Here is a 10,710-nt window from a genome sequence, read left to right on the forward strand (position 1 = left end):
TCATTGTTGAGACAGGCTCTTAACTCTGTTACCCAGGCTGGAATGCAGTGGTGCAATCTCGCCAGCCCCTGATTTTTTTTTTTTTTTTTTTTTTTGAGACAGAGTCTCGCGTTGTAGCCCAGTGGCACAATCTCAGCTCACTACAACCTCTGCCTCCTTGATTCAAGTGATTCTCCTGACTCCGCCTCCTGAATAGCTGGTACTACGGGCATGCACCACCATGCCCAGCTAATTTTTGTATTTTTGATAGAGACAGGGTTTCACCATGTTGGCCAAGCTGATCTTGAACTCCCAACCTCAGGTGATCAGCCCGCCACGGCCTCCCAAAGTCCTGGGATTACAGGCGTGAGCCACTGCGCCGGCCCAGTCTTGATTTTAAAGATAGTTGAACCTATGTTCCACCACCAATGATGCATCCAAGGTCATGCAGCAGGGATGGGCTGGAAGGCAGCCTCCCAGGCCCCTACACAGCCTGGGCCTTTCTGTTTAACATCCCTCATTCGAAACAGCACAGCCTAAAGTAGCTGAGCTGTTCTGGCAGCCTTGTGCATACTCCCTTCGCGTGCAGAGCAAAGTAAAATAAAGACTTTCCCTGGAAACAGGAAGAATTGTGTTGTCAGACGATTCCTGCTGCTGCAGCAAATTCCCTGGATGCGGCTCCCAAAGCAGAGATGGGAGAAGGGTGGCTGCCTCTGGAATCTGGGGGCAGAGTAGGCAAGGTGTCTAGGGCTCGGCATTGTAAATGGGTTTTTGAAAGACGCAAGATGTCGGACATTTGCTGGGGTGATAACAAGCAGGGTCGTCATTCGTTTATTCGTTCACTTATTCAGCCATCATTTATTCAGGAAATATTTATTGTCCGTAGTGCCTGGGCCAGAGTGAATCCCAAAATATATTTCTGTCCACAGAACCTGGTAACCCACTTGTCACTGGTTACAAGGAACTGAGATCACCATATGCAAACAGCCGTCTGACACCAAGTCTTTCCTGATGGCCAAATCTCCTCCCTCCTCCCCCAGCAACCTGGCATCTGAATAAATAAAGGATCTACATTTGGAAATCCCCATCATCATCTTGTTCCTTCATTTTCATTTCTGCAAAGAAGTGATAGATGTCTGCGCTTAGTCCTGAGAAGGACAGTTCATCCTGAAAGACAGTTTATCCTGGAGCAGAGGATCTGGAGTCACACATGGGTTCAAATCTATAAGCTTTGTCACGGCACAACTTTCAAAGCCTTTTTATTCTCATATGTAAAAGGGGTATCACAACCATGCCTAGCTCTCAGTTTGAATTAATTAAATGGGGAAACGGGAAAATGTAGAAAATATCACCTTCTTTCTGAGACAAAAGCCTGTTCACAGAACCTCTACTGAAGCCATCAATTTCTCACTGAGGTTTCAAAAATGAGGATAGAAAGCCAGAATTCTTGTAAGTTTTTGGTGAGGATTTTGTTACAGCGGAAATGTCATTGAAGACGGTTTTAGAAAGCACTTTGATCTGGTCACTTTACCTCTCTGAGCCTCAATTTTCTCAGTGCTAAAATGGGAATAATAAAATTGGCCACCTCAAAGGGTTATAGGAAAGAATTAATTAGGGAGGTCTTAGTACTGTGTGAGTCACATAGTTACGGCTCTGTGAATCTCAAAGAACATAGACACACTCAATTATACTAGGCAACGGGGAAGTTTTTGAACATCAATTAATTAATTAAAAGTTAGTTTCCCAGTTTCTCTATTAAGAAAAGGTTGGGTTTTTTTTTCTTTTTTCCCAGACTTATGAAGGGTGATTTAAACAGAAATCTTAGATTACGTCTTTATTTCTATTTGGAAAGATAAAACAAAAAACAACACATTTTAGTGATCATGGAAATTACATGAGTTTGCTTATTCCAATAGAAGGCAAATCATTATCTCTGAGATTTAGCATTCATTGAGCCTGTATATCCTGAGGTCCTGAACGCTCAGCTTAGATAAACAGAGGCTATGGTGTGACCATACCCTCTATGGATATACTTAAGGATCTATTCACATACTCAATGGCAAATGCTAGGATATACATGGTATACTTTATAATTTTATGTAATGATTACAGAGCCTTCCCACAATGCCTTTCCATCCCCTCTGCTTTGAAATGCTATCGTGTGGACAATAGAATGGCAGCCACTACAGATGGTACTAGGATTCTAGTTCATCAGCAACAATGAATCTCACATGGAAATGTGACTTAGTCCTATCGTGCAAACAGGCCTCCTTTAGCACGCCAGCTCCCATTAACTGGTAGCCGTGGCCTGAGGGACTGTGTTAAGGAGGATTCTGATGTCTTGTTTAAGCCCAACGCCAAAGAGTGCCTAATTGATGAGTGATGTCCGCTATGGAACTAGGTGATGGTCAGTGCATGCGCGTCTCTTGTTTGCTACTTCCAAGCTAGTATAACCCCTGTGTGTGATAATGGAAGTAGCTGAGATTCAGAGAGGGGACTAGATTTGCCAGGGTCACACAGCTTTTTAGTGGCAGAGCCAGAACTAGAATAAATACCACCTGGCTCCGTGCCCAGGTCTCTTTTCTCCCCATCAGGATGCATGCGGGTTCTTAATCAAGGCTCAGGGGTATCTACGTAACAGTCATAACATTTGGCATTTGTCACACTATTTACCCCCATATGGTTCCAAAGAAATTTACAGTGATTACACACCAGAAATACACACGTTAGAGAGAAATGTGCACATTAGAAGAGGATTAAAATAAAATAGAGAAGGTAACCACGGCAAAGGGAAAATGAGAATAAAAAATAGGATGGAACCAAGAATGAGTCTGGCACACAAAATACGCTGTCCCCATGCAGTTGCTAAGCAACTGGTGGCCAAAGCAAAGAAGAGAATAGGAATCTATGTGTTTAAAGATGGAAAATATAGTCCGTTACTCAAAAGAAGCAGATTTCCTTGGTATTTCCCTGGAAGCAGTACCTCCTAAGTGCTCATACCAAGGCAGGTGCCATGCAGTAGAGGATGCTCTTCAAAAACAGGTGTCCAAGAAATTAAGCAATTTTGACACCACTGATTCTTGAAATGTCTTGCAGGGAGGTTGATGAAAAAATGTCAGAGTGCAGTCCAAGAATTCAGAACTTTTGATGTCCAGGTGGCCAAAGACCATCATGTTTCCAAAGCCAGTCATCAGAGTCCATTGTTCATCTTACTTGACCTCTTAGCCGTATTTGATACCACTGATGGCTTCAACTTTGTGGGTTGGGTTTATGTTCTCTAAGGACACCACATGCTCTTGGGTTTTCTCCAATGTCAGTGACGTCTCCTTCTGGATGTCCACTATTGGGTGCTTCTCCTTTCCCCCAATGCCTAAATGTTGCAGGCTCCAGGACTCAGCTGCAGATGTTCTCTTATACATAAGAGATGTTCTCTCTTATCTGTCCTCAGTTCTTGGTGACCTCATGGCTTAAAGCCATCCTTAGGCTGATGCCTTCATATTTTCTCACTCCAGCCTGACCTCTCTCCCAAAAGAGGTCAGACTCACGTATTCACCTGCTCCCTTGACCTCTCCATTTGGATACTAATGGCATCTCAAGCTTCACGAGCCCTTGCTAAAATCTAGATCCCATGCCACTCTCTCTCTAACCTGGTACTACCTCCAGTCCTCATTTCAGGAACAGGCACCATCATGCAAATAGGTGCTCAGGCCTAAAACAACTCAACCTTCACTCAAACGACCCAACCTTTATTCCTCCCTCCTTGTCACTTCCAGTGTCCAATTCATCAACAAGTCCTGGGAGCATAACTCCAAAAATGATTTCAAGTGCACTCAACTCTCCCCCTCTCTACCTCTTGGTCTTGGCCACCTTCCTTTCTCACTTGGATAGCAGGAATGCCTCCCATCTTGCTCCTGGCCCTACAGTCATTTGTCCAGACAGTATCCAAAACAATCATTTTTGAAATGTCTACCTGAGTAGGTCACCACCTGGTTTAACCCTACCCTGTGGCCTCCTCATCACTGGAAATCTAAGGTCTTGGCAGCGCATGGCCTGAGCCCTGACTCCACTCCCCGATCCCCCCATCGCTCACTCTTCCCCAGTCACACTGGGCTCTTCCCTGTTACTCATGTGTTCTGGGATGCTGTCTTCTCACAGCCTCTGCATTTACTGATCTCTCCTCCTCAGAAAGAGATCTACCAATGCTCTTTCCCCAGATAGGCCCTGGCTCACTCCTCCACCCCTAACACAAAGGAAACACCATCTCCTCCACGAGACCTTCCCTGACAACTTTATTTTAAATGGACTCTACATCTTCCCTCCCACCCCTTTACCAGCCTCCCCTGTATCCTTGTAACTTCCCCTTAACCTCCCACCAGCCTTCCTTCCCACTTTCCACCAGCCTAGCTTCTCTCCCACTTCCTACAGCTTCCCTCTCGCCCATCACCCGCATCTCTCCAACCTCCCACCTACAGTGGCCTCTGCCTTACCTCCTGTGTGTAGAGGATAAGGTCTCTTCTCCACAACACTGTGAGAGCAGAGATATTTGCTTTATTAGTTGACCACTGTGTCCCCAGGACCTTGCACATAGTAGGTGCTCAATAAACACATGTTGCCCAAATGACACTCTAGTGGTCTGATTTATTCCAATAAATTTCTTCAGCTGAAAACTCCAAGGAGATTGGCCCGTGGGAAGAGCAGGGTGGACTCTGAGCCCCTCAGTGGTGGCTGATATGCCTAGAGAGACCCACACTGACGGTTTTGCCTTTGATGATGACACATGGAGTCAGGCCTGGCAGTCCCCTTGGCTGATGCCACCAGTAGTTCCGTAGCTTTTCCTTAATCATAAATATCTCCCCTTGGTGTCAGCAGATCCCTTGGAAATCACCAGGGGAAATACTGTCATCAAACCCCAATAAATTCCTGAATGCCCAAGCCTACTGCACCAATTTACAGCAGGTTTTGACTTTAATAATGTTTTGTCTTAGATTTGGCCTTAATTATAAATCATTTGCAACTATGGTTTAAACTATAAGCAAATCTTACATGGCATTCTTATTATCTACTTAATATCGCAAAGAGAAAGATTTATGGAATCACATTCTGGGAATTAAGCAAACGAGGAAACTTTTAGGTGAGGGTGAAACACGTGAAAATTATAGTTTTGTCATAAAAAGTTGATTGATCAATGATTATTGTAAAATGGTGGTAACTGTGCTGGCATCAACATAAATCTGTAATTGGCTGGATTTATTCTTTTTCAAAATACTATATTTCCTCCAGTTTTGACCATCGTGTTAATATGAATCTGTCAGATTTACTGTGGTTTTAACTTAATTAACTCCATTTAGTTTATGCATATATATGTGTGTGCGTGTGTGTAGGGTGTGTGTGTGTGTATATATATATATATATACACACAGATTTATATATGTTATACATATCCTTAAAATGCATTGTCTACAGTCACCTTTACTTTTTACATAATGGTTTGTGGTTTTTTTCAAATATAATTTTTTTACATATTTAGGAAAAAACCATTTTGCTGTATGAAGCCAACTCTTGCTGCAGAAATGGGTTCAAAGCACTGTTCGAGTTTTTCACCTGCGGGGTGACCACGTCAGGTAATGATACTGCATCTTAGGAGATAGGGAAGACTGCAAAAAGATCCTGAGTCAGGCTCAAATCTTGACTCTGCCATTGAGTGGCCGTATCACCCTAAAGAACCTATTCTACCTCTTTTGGCCTGTCTTTTCATGCGTAAAACGGGAATAGATTAATTGCCCCTACTTCAGAGGCTACTGTGAGGCTTAACAAAGTGACAAATGTTATGCGGCTGGCATGAGGCCTGGCATGCAGTGGATGCTGAGTGCATGTTGTAGATGGCCTTTCCTTCTGCTTCCCAGCCAGGGAGTGGACTTGTGATGTTTGGGGTAGCATGCCTCAAGGAGTGACGTCAAGGGAGAATTCTAACCCCTAGTGGAACCATCTTAGGAAGGGCCAGTCCCAGTGCCAGAGGGAACCAGCCCAAACACCAGAATCATCTTCTAACCCAATAGGACCAGGCAGATGGTGGGTCCAGATCAAAGCCATACAGGGACAGATAACCATATACTAAATCAAATTTAAAATAATAATAATAAAGCAGTAGCTCCCACTCACCCAGAAACACTTGCTTTGCCTCAGGTCCTATGCATTTTTTTTTAGCGGGGAGTAAAGGTCTCACTCTGCCACCCAGGTGGGAGTACAATGGTTCAGCCACAGCTCACTGCAGCCTCCAACTCCTGGGCTCAAGAGATCTTCCCCCTCAGTCTCCTAAGTATCTGGCACTACAAGTGCACATCACCACACCCAGCTAGTTTTTCTAGCTTTTGTAGAGATGGGAGTCTCACTATGTTGCCCAGGCTGGTTTCAAACTCCTGGCCTCAAGTGATCCTCCCACCTTGGCTTCCCAAAGTGATAGTATTACAGGTGTGAGCCACAGTGCCTGGCCCATAATTCTTTCTAGACTTGATTTTGTTAAAGCCCAGCAAAGTCCGTTAGCATATCAACCTTGAGCTGAGAAAATTATGATTTCAGAAATGTGACTTGCCCAAGGTCACAGCTAATACGGGGTGGAGCTAAGACTCCAGGTCCGCATTCTGAGGCACGGAGTTTTACTACCTCTGACTGTTACTGGGCTACACATCCCTCCAGCAGCTGCCCTCTATCCTGGCAGCGTGCATTCTGAGCCGATAATTCCTTCCAAGTCTAAGCCAAGGAAAAAGGAGGCCCGATTCAGCCACTGCAGTCTCTTCCTGTCTAATTGCTAAGGACAGAGTTGAGAAGTCGTTGCTTTGAAGCTGAAATTCTTCTCTTTCTGTGGAGTTTCACATTTGTATTTAATCGTGCTTTGTTTTTCTTGATTCACACTGTGAAGCCAGTCAAAAATATTTTCTGAGGGCCTATTCTGAGTCATTGATTCGTGGTGTCTGTTCTGAAGTTGCCCAGGGTCAAGTGAGTCAGCTGTGGGTAAATGAACCCAGACATCGGATTTCACTGAAAAGTAAACACTCCAAGCAATGGGAAAAAAAATGTTGGTTTCATATATAACTTTCACATGCAACCTCCCTCCAGTCTTCCCCTTCTTCTTCCACTTCTCCCCCAACTCTTTCTCCCTCTCCCTCCTTTCCTTCCTTTCCACATTGATTTTCCCTTTCCTCATATTTCTCTCTCTTTATTTTCTTCAGTCTTCTCTCTCCTTCTTTCAAACTTTTTTCTCCCGTTCCCTTTTCTCTCTTATTTCTCTCTCCGTCTCCCTCTCTTCTTTTCTTTCCTTCATTTTTCTCTTCCTTCTTCTATTCTCTTCTCTTGTTTCCTATATTCTTTTCTATTTTGCACACAGGATTTTGTTTTTATTTAGGTGAGACCCACAAAGCAGAAAGACGACTGCTATTGAAAAGATAGTTTATTACTCACAGTCCCCAAGAGGAGCGGGTGTAACACGTTACGCAGGACAGGAGGAGCCAGGGAGAAGCGTAGGCCAGGGCATTTATCATGGATTTTACTTTCTCAGCTGATGGTAGCCAAAATAAAATAATAATAATAATAATAATAATAGGCTGGGCATGGTGGCACACGCCTATAATTCCAGCACTTTGGGAGGCTGAGGCAGGCAGGTCTCTTGAGCCCAGGAGTTCAAGACTAGCCTAGGCAACATGGTGAAACCCTGCCTCTACAAGAAGTACAAAAAGTTAGTCTGGCATGGTGGTACACACTGTCCTCCCAGCGCTTTGGGAGGCTGAGGTGGGAGGATTGTTTGAGCCTGAGAGGCAGAGGTTTCAGTGAGCCAAGACTGTGCCACTGTACTCCAGCCTGGGAGACAGAGTGAGACCTTGTCTCAAAAACAGTATCATGGATTTTGCTGGAAAAAAACAGGTGAGCCAGCATAGGCAGACATAGCATTGGCCATTTTGAATAATTTCGGCTGACTCTGGGCTATAGGGGCAGTCCCTAGTTGTCTGGTTCCTGGCTCCGGGGTGATTTGGAACAGCAGATAGTGTCCTGGAGGGTGGGCACGGTGGCTCAAGCCTGTAATCCCAGCACTTTGGGAGGCCGAGACGGGCGGATCACAAGGTCAGGAGATCGAGACCATCCTGGCTAACACGGTGAAACCCCATCTCTACTAAAAAATACAAAAAACTAGCCGGGTGAGGTGGCAGGTGCCTGTAGTCCCAGCTACTCGGGAGGCTGAGGCAGGAGAATGGCGTGAACCCGGGAGGTGGAGCTTGCAGTGAGCTGAGATCCGGCCACTGCACTCCAGCCTGGGTGACAGAGCAAGACTCCATCTCAGAAAAAAAAAAAAAAAAAAAAAAAGGCTAAGGATTGGCTGGTTTGCATATAAAGCCTTGCTCAGAAGGGAAGTGGTTTGCTATTTCTAGGAATTACCTAACCATGGGAGGGGCACTCCCTCCCTGGCTCCTGAAGACCCCCACAATTCCCAAGCATCATCAAAGACAGAAAGTTAAAAACATGATTTCTACATCTTTTTTCCTTCCCCTCTTTTCTTCCTTCCCCTCTCCTCTTCTCTGTTCTCCCTGTTCGTTCCCTCCTCCTTTCTGCCTCCCCAAGCCCTGGGAAGAACTCATAGCAAAGGTTCAGGTAAGCAGTAATAAAAGCCTGGGTTGAGTGGGTGACAAGAAGCCAAGAGAGGAACAGTCAGCATCACGAACTACTTGGGAGGTAGAACGCTCGTTTTCAGTGACTGGATGTGGCTCCGACAGCCCTGCTCAGCTCTGCCTGCTGGCCCAAGCTCCGCACCACCACTTCTGGGAAAGCCACCCCTTCCTTGCTCCGATGGTGGCGGCTGCTGTGTCCTCACCCCGCCACTATCCCGTGGGTTGGTTGTTTTGCCCAGGCCCGGAATTACCCAAATCTCCTTAAATACACGTCTGCAAATGAGGACCCTGGAAAAAAAGGCAATAATTGTGACAGTAACTCACGGGGCCAGGCCTGACACGTCTCTAATTGCCTGCTAAAATTGTCGCTGTCTCCTAAAGTGCAAATTATCACCCGAAATGACAAGAATAATGAATGAGTAACTCTGATGTAATGCAACAATTAGTCCTCAAAGACACTGTCTAATATGGTAATTCAGAACACCCACTCCTTGTTATTAAGTGCCTGATAATTATTTAATTATCTATCTGCCAGCATGATTTACTTGGTTTATTTAGCTGCAGATGTGGGCAGGAGCGTTCGGGTTTAAGGTCAGAGTGAGCTGGCCCCTCTGCTGGCTGCCACATCGGTTTGCTTGGGTACTGGAGGCTGCCGCCCGTCTGACTTCCTTAATTGGCTTTGGCAGTCCTGACCCAAAGTCAGAAAATTGCCTCTTCTCCACCCCCGGCTCTGGTTCAGGGTCACTCAGGGGCTGAGGGTCTTAAAGATCAGGGCTGAGAGTGCCTGCCTTCCCCTGCCCCTTCAAACCCTCCGACAGGTGATCAGAATATTTGGGGGCAGCAGCTACCCCCGTTGAGCTTGACAGGAGTGTTTGTGCTGGGCATGGCACCAAGTCTTACACAAGTGTTAGCTCATTTAATCTTCACAATAGCGCCAGGAGGTAGAGACAATTGGTGTCAGAGTGTGACAGAGGAGGAAACTGGGACTTGGAGAAGTGAGGTCATCCACCCAAGGTCCCACGGTGAATACGTGGTGGGCCGGGACGAGTCTCCCTGTCCCCAGAGTCACTCTACTCTCCTGGATCCTGACAGCTGCAATGTGAGGCTGGCCCCAAAGCTGTGAGTCACAGCCCATCCCAGGCCAGTGCATGCCCAAAAGGGTCTGGGCAGGGACTGAGGAGGATCAGTGTCCTGCTCGCTAAATCTTAAAATCACTGATAGGGAGGGCAGAAAGAGTGGATCTAATCTGTGTTGGCTCAAGGAGTTAACCCAGAGCCAAGGAGTAGAAGGTATTACAGAGAGACAGACAGGATCTACAGAAAGGGCCGCTTGCTAGTTGAATGCACTTGGGCAAGTTCCTTACCCTCTCAAAGCCTCGGTTTCCTCATCTGTAAAGTGGGGATGGTCAGAATTTGCCTGTGATCACCTGTTGAAAGTATCCTCATCATCAGATACCCTCCACCTTGCACCCTGTTGGTTTCCTTTACTAAATGTCCCTGAATCTCTGATTATCTTGTTCATTTATTTACTTATCCCCCCTCCTACCTGCCCCCACCCCCACCCCACCCCCACACAAAGAATATAAACTCCAAGGGAGCAAGGACCCTGTTTTACTCCTCCTTTATACTCTCCACATTGTGCACAATACTTGGCACATCATATTCCCTCAATAAATATCTGTAGAATGAAAGAACAAATGAAAGAATAATCAGAAACCAGGTGGGGTCCCCAGCCAGCTACCCCCTTGCCCAAGTGACTCCCCAGCATCTCTGTGCACAAAGCTCCCTACTCCCCATCTGTCCCAGCCATCAGTGCCGATGACGCCTTACCTTCATGCCCGTACATTTCCACCACACAAAAGGCCATGATGACCACTCCAGCCACAGCTGTAATTTCCTTGCTCTGGTGCCTCAGCTGACCTGAGACTCCAAGCTTACACCAGCTTCCTCATTCCACGTTTCTGGGGGATAAGTCTGATTGGTCCAGGCCACCTGGAGCAGATGATCTTGGCATCCCACACACCCACATTTCTACGATGCTCCCCACTTCCAAGTACATCTGCCCAATCTCTACCTTC

This window comes from Colobus angolensis, unplaced genomic scaffold, assembly GCF_000951035.1.
Source record: "Colobus angolensis palliatus isolate OR3802 unplaced genomic scaffold, Cang.pa_1.0 Scaffold139, whole genome shotgun sequence".
NCBI lineage: Eukaryota > Metazoa > Chordata > Mammalia > Primates > Cercopithecidae > Colobus > Colobus angolensis.